Here is a 12,230-nt window from a genome sequence, read left to right as displayed (position 1 = left end):
AAGCTCAATGCTTCGAGAGAGCAATCACTTATTCTCTTAGATTTGCAGGTTAGCTGAGGGTTGGCTGACCTAGGCTAGGTTTCTGGAGGAGCAGTTCAGCTCGGCTTGAATCCTCCTAGGACCAGCAAAGCAACCCACAAATGTGCATAAGGCCATGGGTGAGGCGTAACAGTGTAAATCCAAACACACAAGTACTCTTCAAAGTGTGGTCATAGCAAAAGCACAAGGTTCCACGAGCTAAAGCAAGGCACACGAATGGACCCAAAGTCAAGAGGTGGGGAAACATACCATACTTCTTTACTGGGTAGAACTGCTCATGACAAAGAGTGTGGATACGAGGTAGGGGTTACACAATCTATGACACCAACTCTAATATTAATAACATGGTAATTACGGAATTGTTAACCCTGAAAGCCCCAAAACAAATGGCTATAGAGTCTCACATCTGTAAAACAATGTGGCTTACAGGAGAAAAGAGTCTAATTCTAGCTTTGGCATCGAGTGACTGTGTGGCAGAGGAATAGTTATCTAACCGCTCTGTGCCAGTTTTCTCATTTCTAAAATGGGGATGATAGGACTGTGCTTAGAAATAATATTGGGGTGCCTGGATGGCTTAGTCGGTTAAGCATCCCACTCTTGATTTTGGCTCAGGTTACGATCTCGTGGTTTGTGAATTTGAGCCCTACACTGGGCTCGGCACTGGCAGTGGAAAGCCTGCTTGTGATTCTCTCTCTCTCAAAATAAATAAATAAATGTAAAAAAAATACTGTAAATGCAACAGTATAGTTAACGGAAATCTGGCATATATTCAGTGAATGGTAGCTGCTATTATCATCACCCTCAGAACTGTAAGCTATATATTACAATAATCCAACTTTAATGTGGCAGGGACCATAGATCTGTGTGTCTCAAACTTTACACGTTAGAATCATTTGGGGAACTTAAAAAAAATACTGATGCTCATGTATACCCCAGCCCGTTAAACCAGAACCCAGCACACATTCATGATTTAAAAAAAAAAAAAAAAAAAAAAATTGTTTTGGTCAACTCTTTTTCTAAGGGATTTCTATCCAGGGATAATTTCTTGAACCAAAGAAGATATTATTTGATGAAACTACTTACAACCATAATGTTAACTGGAAGCCAAGAAGTCAAGTACTGGTAAAATTCTATAAATCTCTAATCATATTCCAAATACTTCTGGTTTTCTTCATACCACACGAATCCCATTTTTGGTCATTGTATTTCTTATCGCTTCCCCTTAAATATCAGTGTTTGGGTAAAACATTATATACAGTTTTTTAAATACGGGCCACGCTTTATACAATAGTCCTGCATTTAAATGTAAAAAGCCTGTTGCTTGAAATGCCCTTTTACACTTTTCTGTCTGTTGCTGGCCCAATCTTCCCCCGAAAACTTTCCATGAGTGGGCATGCTGAGTTAAGGGCCTTTCCTCCATGATCCCAACTGCTACAGTGCTCTAGCTTGAAGGACTTGAAAGCTGGGCAGAAACAGTATCCTATTCCCCATTGTACACCCAATGCCAGGTCAGTGCCAGAATGGAAATGATATTCCAAAACAAGGTGAAACAAGTTATCTTGAACTCCCTGAATACCGAATATCCTCCCTCTTTTTTAAGTGCCATGTTTCTTTTTGGACAAGAGTCTCTTAACCACATTCTAGAAGATTATAGGTAATGTGAAACTATTCTTTACTATTTCTGGCCCTGAATGAGACAGAGAAAACTGACTGACCCATATCTTCGACAGAAAACAAAGACAGCTGTTAGAAAAATAAGCATAAAATGCTAAGTTACTATGACATTGTAACAAATGATTACCAATTAAACTTAAATTCAGATTTTTTTCCTCTCCGAATTATTATCTCTCTATTAAAAGACACCTACAAATCCTAAATTATGACAAATCCGTGGTAGACCCAGGTTTAGGCTATTAGGAGCAAAAAGTATACATCTGTCACCCTGCTGCCCAAGGTAAGCCTTACGTAAGCAAAGCCCAATCATTGCTGATTAGTGAAAAGCTCTTAATGATCTAGCATTACCACGATCCTTCTGTAGTTCTAACTCCAACAAGATGAGAGTATTTTAATCTACCGAACCCCAAAATATATGTCACATAAACTTAAAAAATGCCCCGGTAAGAAGCTTTTTCACCATCACATTCTGTTCCCACAAATCTTTGTAGGCTGAACTCTTAATAAAAGATTTGTTTTAATAATTCTACAAGTGCAGTTCTTTTAGGCTTGGGCAAAAAGAGGACATATACACAATAGCATCTTTCAAAAGTAAACTATTTTATTCTCAACTGTTAGCTTATTGGTTAACTCGACCTGGGAAGCTCTAGAAAGAGCAGGTTATCCAGTACAGGCACACTTATCTCGCTGATGCTCAATAGTACTCAGCTTCCAGCATGGTTTCTGATCATAAACCAACATCTAGGATTTCTAACTCCTGGCTAATGTCCAGTCACTTAGAAAAAAGTCACGAGATTAATGCCATTATTTTAAAACACTGTATATCTGACAATGACAGTCAATCATCAGATAACAAATCTCTGTTCATAAACCTAGCAGCGACCACGGAGCCAAAATGTACAACGTACAAGGGTGGTTGTGAGTGCGAATGTAATTAATCTGACTCTAAAGGTAGCTGAGAACTTTCAGACTAACTTAGAAGCCTCGCCTCCCGTTTACCACATTACAACCCCGCGCACCTAGAAGCTCGGTAGTCAGCTGCCCAGTTGCAGTCTCCAGGGGCGTTTGTGTTAGGAATGGCGATACCTACTCCGTTTTCCTCCAAAACTCAAAAGCGGTTCAAGGAATCAAAGCTGGGCTGTCAGCGCCAGATCGCTCCCAGCAGGCCCGGCAAACAAGCTACCGCGAGGCCAAGGAGCGCGACAGCCCCTCGGGCGCTCGATCTAAACACCGCTGGCCCCAGCCCCCGGGGAGAAGCACAGCCTCCTTTCCCACGGCCCTACCTTCTCCCGGGGGGGGGCCGTGGCGGTCCAGAGGCCCCCAAGTCTGGGATGGGAAAGGGTCGGGGAGACTCGCGCTGCGGTTCTCTCTCACCCCTTTAGCTTCCTAGACTCCAGACAACCACTTCGTCTCTCCCAGGGACCTCCGTCTTCGTTTGGAGACGTCTTCCGTCCCCAACCTCTGACCCCTGACCCCCCACCACCCAAGAGCCTACCTGGTTCTCCAAGCCTCTTGAGACTCTCTGCACCAAGGCTCGGGGCTCCACTAAAGCCCCCCACAAGTCCCGGGCAAGCATTCACCACCCACCGAACACCCGTCTGAGATGGGCACGCGCGCTTTACGCTGGTTTGTGTTGGGGTTCCCGGGGGGCCCAGAAACCAGAGCTCCCAGCTACCGGGTGCGCGCTGGAGCGTAGGGTCAAGGTGAACGCGCACGTCGGAGCGCCCCGCCCCTTTTCTCCAGCAATAGCTTCATACGTCGCTTCTGCGCAAGTCCACACGGTTAAAGTCTCGCAGAGGATACGTTGGGATCTCGCGATAGCTTTGCGCCAAGCTATTAGGAGTGCAGGATTGGCTGGAACCTCTAAGGAGGAGGTGAGGCTCTAAGCAGATATTAGATGTGGGCGGGGCTCCCCGCTCAAGGGGCGGTACTCCGCGTGAAGCTAGTGATGGGAGTGATTGATGGATTTAATAAAAAGGCAGAAGAGAGTTCTGCAAATGCACCTTTGCTATTGCTTCTAGAAAGCAGCTGCTATCTAGGTATGGATGAACCTTATCTCTGTCGGAAAAGTTATTTTAAAAGGCTTCTCAGGAAAAGTGAGTAAATAGTTTAAGAGGAGAGAAAAACTACATGTATTGTACCGAAGCAGGCCTTCCAATATCTTAGTTTTTTTTTTTTTTTTTTTCTTTTTCTCTCCGAGAGGTAGCCTCTTTCTCATGAGTGAAGGCGTACGTTTAGTTAACTTTGGAATAACTCTGAGAGGCTTCAGGGCCAAGAGCTTGCAACATGACCGTCAGGAAACATCAGGCACTCAATGACTAGTGAGTACCTAATGAGGATTCAGCATAATGCTCAAAAAGGGGAGTCTCGGCATGTGTGGTCAGAAGCACAGAAGTAAGTGTTTGTCTAAGAAAACATCTGTTGTGGTTGCAGACAGTTCAGCGTGGTCGTATCCTACACAATACAGAACTTCATCACAGACTTCTAAGCCTGAAAGAAGCCATTTACATAAAGTAAACCCGGCAAAATTAGGTAGAAATCAGTTACCTTCTCCCAGGCTTCATGAGGCAAGTTGAAAAAGGAGTACAAATGCTGGAGCGTTTGTACTGTCAAGCAGACTTCTTTGGAGAACCGATCATTTTACTAAATACAAAAAGATGGGCCCTTTCTTTTGGACGTGCAAGCTGAAACTCACGTTTAAATGTATATTGAGCTGTAAAAGGTTATCTTTGGCATTTTTATGTCACTTCTTACCATTGGAGCAGAGAATTAAGCTCATACTTTGGCTAAGTCCAACTGGTGCCAAGCAGAAACATGTGAAAATAAACACAGCATCATTTCATCTTTGTTCACCTTAATTGGGGTAATGAATCTCTACAGACATAATTATTGTTAGCCTGTACAAATATTAAACTACAGAGATTCAGTTGTAAGTGTGCAGAAATGCAGTTTTAACTATAGAGATGGAATCTATGCACTATCACTCAGTAGTTACAGTTAAACAAAATTCTTCCTATTGAATATTCCAATGATATATTCAATCCTATATTTGCAGAGTGTCCTGTATATTTTTTGAAAAATGTTCTCTATGGAGTAATGTGTTGCAATATCAGAATCACCAGAGCTAATTTTAGAAAACATGGTTCATTTTTGCACTTAGGTATCTGGAAGTTCCCAGCTGTGAAACTCCTTTTTACCCCTTACAAAACTGAGCTCATCCACCTTTTAGATACTAATGATCTAATGCCACTTCACAAGTATAACCCAGATACAAACCAATAAATGAACTACCCAGTGTTTGTAGAGTTCAACTACTTCTTCTTAAAACTATAAATGTGATGGCAGTCAGACCATTTGCTTCCTGTGTGGTCTCACTAGACCAAAGCTATACATCAAGTTCCTTTTGGGGACAGTAGCTTTATTATAGCCATATTCTTGATTAAAGTCATCTTTTTGGAAATTAATGTTCTTTTTTAAAAAAATGTTTATTTTTGAGAGGGAAAGCACAAGTGGGGGAGGTACAGAGAGAGAGAGGGAGAAAGTGGATCCAAAGCTGGCTCTGTGCTGATAGGAGGGAGCCCCAAGTAGGGCTCCAACTTACAAAGGTGAGATCATGACCTGAGCCAAAGTTGGATGCTCAACCAACTGAGCCACCCAGATGCCCCCCCTTTTTTAAAAAAAATAAAATGCTAATTTATTTTTGGAGAGAGAGTGAGCGTTTATTTATTTTTGAGAGGGAAAGCACAAGCAGGGGAGATGCAGAGAGAGAGAGAGAGAGAGAGAGAGAGAGAGAGGGAGAGAGAGGATCTGAAGCAGGCTCTGTGCTGACAGCTGAGAGCCTTATGCAGGGCTGGAACTCCAATCTTGAGATCATGACCTGAACTGAATTTGGATGCTTAACTGACTGGGCCACCCAGGAGCCCCTGAATAAGTTGCTCTTAAGGAGGAAGACTGGTGGAGAGAGAATAGATGAGTTAAAACAAATTTACCTCCCTTTCTGGGTAGAAACAAGGTAACTGATGATTTATGAGTAGAATTTTCTATTTTGCAAAGCTCTTTCATGTTCGTTTTTCTATGAAATACTTAAAATTTCATGAATTTCGAAATATTTAAAATTAATTTAAAATTTAAAATATTTAAAATTCTCATTTTACAGAAGAGGAATCTGAGAGTCAGAGAAATTTGGTGATTTGCCACTGTTTAGCTCTGAGAGACAAGAGGATATAGAGCTCCCTTGACTATTCTGTGTAGGCCGTTGCCTCTTATTACTAAGTCATGTATTTGGCTATCAGATAAAAATAAGCAATTATCACCAGACTTCCTGGGTTGGCCTGCAAAAAATGAAGGCAAAAAGTTTGTAATTATTTGCTGACACAGGGCTATGTATATCAACAATAAGGATCATTCGGGTCCAGGACTGTTTCTCCTTAATAGATCACTAATAAATTTGCTTGAGAACTTTATTCCTTATTCTACTTACCGTTGCCTGCTCTCTGGAAGTGAAGATAACGGCCACTCAGTATGACTGAGGCTTGACAAAGATGACTCTTTTTTGCCATTTCCTCCACTACCAGCCTGTCTTCAGACTACTTTTTCTCCTCCTGACCAAATGAAAGTATTAGGGTCAAAGTAACTATTCCAGAGTGAATTGCAAGGGCCGAAGGCCATTGTTAAAAATGTGTGTAGTTTTAACAGAGAGTGAAAGAAACACAGTCTTGCAAAATTGGCTCTGGCAGGGGTGATCAGCTGTGACCAAGGGAGTGATGCCAGGTCAAACAAACAAAAACTGGTATCAGAGGGATTATGCATGCTTTGCTGTAGTGTGAACAGGATATGTTGAAGGGCAGGCGGTGTGTGACCTGAACACAAATCTTCATGTGTAGAACCTCACAGCTTTTCCTCGGGCTGGCTGTGGATAAGTCTAATTATTAACTTTCAATTTAATTTTCCCACGATGATTTGCAGGTTGGATTTATTTCAAACTGCAAAGTTTGTCCTGTCTCCCCTGCTGAAAACTCAACCTGAAAAATGAAAACTCAAGCTGTGTCCCTTCTGCCTCTCATAATTTGTAAAACAAAATTCGTAAACTGTACACAAAAAGCTGCACTGGACATGAACTTGTGACTTAAGGAGAAGGTAATTCATCATTTCTTTCTGTTTGTCTTTGTTGTCAATAAAGCAATGCTTATAAATTAAGTAGCAAGGAGCAGTAAAAGCAAGGCTGAAGCTGAGTCTGTTGGGTAAGGAAAGATGTGAGATTATATTCAGTGTTTCTCAATGAGGATGACATAATCAGTACCATTGATCCCTTTCATGGCCCTTTCCACTCTCCATTCCCAACTGTTACTTTTGTTCTAATATTCTTTTCCAATTGATTTTTTTCAATACGGCCTCTAGGCATTAAGCAACAGGAATATTGTAGATGATTCTACTGATGCTTATGACAAGTAATATTTATTATGCAGTTTTGGAAAAATACAAATAAATGTCTTTTGAATATTTCAAGGGTTACTATTAGGTGTCATTGTAAAGTACAAAAATAGTTATGAAACACTTTCAGAATGAATCTAAAATCTCAACCTTGGTCATAGTAGCATAAAATGATACTTAACAGAGAATAGAGTCTTTCCAAAGCTTCCATCCACCAGAAGGGTAGCACCATGCTCAGACCTTACCACTGGTGTATTGTTTAAGTCAGTTCTTGAGGTAATGTCAAAAATAGATCTGAGTTTCACCTCCTTTAAAATCTGTTGAATTTTTTGTGAATTCTTTGAGCCCATAAATAAATTTACATAATTAAAACCTTAAATACTACACGGTAATAGTATATAATGATCAATCATATCCACATACTGTAACTGTTAACTGTTTGCTCCGTGTTGACTGTTTGCTCCTGAGAATTAATTTTTAAACAACAAACCAATCCATCCAACCATCTCATATAATTCTAGTGAAACTAATTAAATAAAGAGAGATATTTAGGAACCACTTGAGTAGATAAACTCCAAAGTATGACCTAATTGATTTCTGGATGATTAAAAAGCAAGCTCACATAAATCAAACCCTTACTTCTTATAGCCATGATGTTATAAACTGGGACTTGAACCCCAGAAACCCATTTTATACCTTAGAAATACCAAAGTCAGGGTGCCGGGGTGGCTAAGTTGGTTAAGCGTCCGACTTCTGCTCAGGTCACAGTCTCTGGGCTGGGAGTTTGAGCCCTGCGTCGGGCTCTGTGCTAACAGCTCAGAGCCTGGAGCCTGCTTCAGATTCTATGTTCCTCTCTCTGTCCCTTCCCCGCTCATACTCTGTCTCTCTCTCTCTCTCTCTCTCTCTCAAAAATAAATATTAAAAAAAAGAAAATTGAAAAAAAACAAAAAAGAAATACCAAAATTACTTTTATAAAAATTAACTCTCTATGAATCATAGGCTTAAATGTAAAATACAAAAGTATAAAACCCCTAGAAGATAACAGGAGAAAACCTAGATAACGCTGGATATGATGATGACTTTTTAGATTCTACACCAAAGGCACGTACATGAAATAAATAGTTGATAAGCCAGACTTCATTAAAATTAAAACCTTCTGCTCTGCAAAATAACATATCTAGAGAATTAGAAGACAGGCCATAGCTTGGGAAAAAATATTTGCAATAGACCCATCTGATAAAGTACTGTAACTACAACAATTAGTTAAAGGATGCGCAAGATAAAAAGATAGAAGATATGACATCAAAAATGTAAAACATGGGGGGGGGCACAGAGTAAAACTAGAACTTTAGAATGTGATCAAACTTAAGTTGTTATCAACTTAAAATAGACTGTTATAGCTGTATGTTGTTATATATAAGCCTCATGGGAACCACAGAACAAAAACCTATAGTAGGTACACAAGAAATAAGGAGATCACTAAAGAAAGTAATCAAATCACAAACGAAGAAAGCAACTAACAAAATGACAATAAGTACATAGCTGTCAATAATTTCTCTCTCTCTCTCTTTCTTTCTTTCTTTCTTTTAACATTTATTTATTTTTGAGAGACAGAGAGAGGCAGAGCATGAGCAGGGGAGGGGGAGAGCAAGAGGGAGACACAGAATCTGAAGCAGGCTCAGACTCTGAGTTGTTTGTTAGCACAGAGCCTGATGCGGGGCTTGAACTCATGAACTGTGAGACCATGACGTGAGCTGAAGTAAGATGCTCAACTGACTGAGCCACCCAGGCACCCCAATAATTACTTTAATTTAAATAAACTAAATTCTCCAATCAAGTCACATAGAGTGACTGAATGGATGAAAACATAAGGTTCATCTATATGCTGCCTACAAGAAAGATTCACTTCAGATGTAAGAACACACACAGACTGAAAGTGAAGGTATGGAAAAAGATCTTATTTGCGGATGGAAACCAAAAAGTTGGGTAGTTATATTTATATCAGACAAAATAGACTTTAAAACAAAGACTGTAATAAGAGACAAGGAAGAGCATTCCATGATGACTAAAGAGGTCAATCCAACAAGAGGATATAACATTTACAAATATGCACCCAACATAGAAGCACCTAAATATGGAAAGCAAATATTAACAGACCTAAAGGGAGAAATGGCAGTAAAATATAGTAAGGAACTTTAATACCCCACTTACATCAATGAATAGATCATGTAGACAGAAAATCAATAAGAAAATATTGGCCTTAAATGACACCTTATACCAGATGAACTTAACAGATATATACAGAAACATTCCATCCAAAAGCAACAAAAGATACCTTCTCAAATGCTCATGGAACATTCTCCAGGACAGATCATATATTATGCCACAAATCTTAATAAATTTAAGAAGATTGAAATCATATCGAACATTTGTTTTAACCACGATAGTATAAGAGAAGAAAACCAGAAAATTCACAAATATGTCACATGCTATTGACCACAAATGGTTTAAAGAAGAAATCAAAAGACAAATAAAAAAATATCTTGAGACATTGACAATGGAAATGCAACAAACCAAAATTTATGGGATGCATCAAGAGCAATTCTAAGAGAGAAGTTCATAGTAATAAGTGCCTACATTAAGAAACAAGAAAATCCTCAAATAAACAACCTAATAATATATAACACTACTGCTAATAATATAATAAATATATAATATAATTTGATGTTCTCAACAGATGCAGAAAAAGCATTTCACAAAGTCAACATCCATTTATGATTAAAGCTCTCAAGGAAATAAATACAGAAGAAATATACTTCAACACAAAAAGGCCAGCTGAAAAAGCCAATAGTTAACACCATATTTAATAAAGCTTTTCCTTGAAAATCCAGCAGAAGGCAAGAATGCCCACTCTCACCACTTCTATTTAATGTAGTACTGGAAATCCTAGCCAGAGCAATGAGACAAGAAAAGAGAAATAAAAGGCATCCAAACTGGAAAGGAATTAGTAAAATGATCTCTCTTTGCAGATGACATGATCCATATATGTAGAAAACCCTAAAGACTCAACAGCAAAAGACTATTAGAACTAGTAAATGAATTTAGTAAAGTGAAGGATACAAAATCAACATACAAAAGCAATCACATTTCTGTACACAAAATAATAAGCCATCCAAAAAGGAAATGAAAGAATAAATTCCATTTGCAACAGCAAGACGAAGAATAAAATATTTAGGAATAAACTTAATCAAAGAGGTAAAGCCTTGTAAACTGAAAAGTATGAAACACTGATGAAGGAAATTAAAGAAGACACAAGTAAATTGAAAGACATTGTGGGTTCATGGATTGAACTTTGTTAAAATGTCCATTCTACCCAAAGCCATCGATAGATTCAATGTAATCCCTATAAAAATCCCAATGGCATTCTTTACAGAAATAGTAAAAACAATCCTAAAATTCATATGGGACCACAAAACACCCTGGATATCCAAAGCAATCTTGAATAAGAATAACAAAGCTGGAGGCATCACATTTCCTGATTACAAAATATATTACAAAGTTATATTAAAACAGTATAGTACTGGCATAAAAAAGACATATAGACCAATGTAACAGAATAGACAGCCCAAAGTAAATTCATGAATTTATGGTCAACTGATCTTTGACAAAGGTGCTAAGAACGCATAATGATGAAAAGATAGTTTCTTCAATAAAAGGTGTTGGGAAAACTGGGTGTTCATACGGAAAAGATCTAAACTGGACCCCTCTCTCACACCATGTAAAAAAATCAACTTTAGTGGATTAAAGAATTAAACATAGGACCTGAAACTGTAAGACTACTAGATAAAAACATAGGGAAAAATTTTGTTGGTATTGGTCTGGGCAATGACTTTTTTTAAAAAATATGGCACCAAAAGCACATGTAACAAAAATAAAATAGACAAATAAGATTGCATTAAACTAAGAAGTTTCTGCACAGCAAAGGAAATGATCGAGAGTGGAAAAGAAACCTGCAGAATAGGAGACAATATTTACATACCATCTATCTGATAAGAGATTAATATCCAAAATATATAAGGAGCTCAAACAACTCAACAGCAAAAAACCCAAATAACCCAATTTAAAATGGGCTAAGGACCTGAATAGGACCTTCTTTCTCAAAAGGACATACAAATGTCCAACAGGTATATGAAAAGGTGCTCAACATCACAATTCATAAGATTAATGCAAATTGAACCCACAATAAAATATTATCTTACATTTGTTAGAATGGTTATTATCAAAAAGATAAAAGATAACAAGTGCTGGCAAGGATATGGAGAAAAAGGAACCCTGGTACGCTGTTGATGGGAATGTAAATTAGTACAACCATTATGGAAAACAGTATGGTGGTTGCTCAAAAAATGTAAAACAGAACGACCATATGATCCAGCAATACTATTTCTGGGTATATATCCAAAAGAAATGTAACTAGTGTCTCCAAGAGACATCTGCATCCCTACATTCATTGCACAGTTATGCACAATATTTGATGTACGAAAACAACCTAAGTGTGTATACACAGCTTTAAAATGGAAGATAATCTTGCCATTTGCAACAACATGGGTGAACCTGAAATATATTATGGTAAGTGAAATAAGCCAGACACAGACAAATACTGCACAATCTTACTTATACATAGAATCTAAAACATTTGAACTCTTAAAAGCAGAGAGTAGAAAGGTGTTTTCCAGGAACTGGGGGATGGGGAAAATGGGGAGATGTTCAAAGAGTTTACAGATTCAGTTATGCAGGATGAATAAGTTCTAGAGATCTAGTGTAGAGCATGGTCATTTTAATGAGTAATATATTGTATACTTGAAATTTGCTAAGAAAGTTGATCTTAAGTTGTTCTCACTGCCCCCAAATATAGTAACTATGTAACTATGTTAATTAAATTGATTGTAGTAATCATTTTACAATGTATATGTATAGTAAATGATTAGGTTGTACACCTTAAATACATACGTTATATTTGTCAACACTTCAATAAAACTGAAGAAAAAGACTGATCATTGAGAAATTTTAACAATTTGAACTGTTCTTAT

General features: G+C 38.3%; 2 protein-coding genes across 5 annotated transcripts in view; one reads left to right on the top strand and one right to left on the bottom strand.

Annotated features, from left to right (window-relative positions):
- SHPRH (SNF2 histone linker PHD RING helicase) overlaps nt 1-3,440 on the bottom strand; it is a 95,117-nt gene extending 91,677 nt beyond the window's left edge. The window contains exon 1 of the mRNA XM_027056697.2: nt 3,209-3,440. The gene's annotated coding sequence lies outside the window, so the exon portion shown is untranslated. The remainder of the gene's footprint in view (nt 1-3,208) is intronic.
- Nucleotides 3,441-3,617: 177 nt separating this feature from the next.
- GRM1 (glutamate metabotropic receptor 1) overlaps nt 3,618-12,230 on the top strand; it is a 449,767-nt gene continuing 441,154 nt past the window's right edge. For 2 of the 4 annotated variants that reach the window (XM_053222134.1, XM_053222133.1), the window contains exons 1-2: nt 3,618-3,752; nt 6,679-6,849. The gene's annotated coding sequence lies outside the window, so the exon portion shown is untranslated. The remainder of the gene's footprint in view (nt 3,753-6,678; nt 6,850-12,230) is intronic. The other 2 variants (XM_027056692.2, XM_027056691.2) reach the window with 1 other exon arrangement.

The sequence above is a fragment of the Acinonyx jubatus genome, chromosome B2 (assembly GCF_027475565.1).
Source record: "Acinonyx jubatus isolate Ajub_Pintada_27869175 chromosome B2, VMU_Ajub_asm_v1.0, whole genome shotgun sequence".
NCBI classification, from domain to species: Eukaryota; Metazoa; Chordata; class Mammalia; order Carnivora; family Felidae; genus Acinonyx; species Acinonyx jubatus.
Note: the sequence above shows the minus strand (reverse complement) of the source record. Positions and strands in the feature narration are given on the sequence as shown.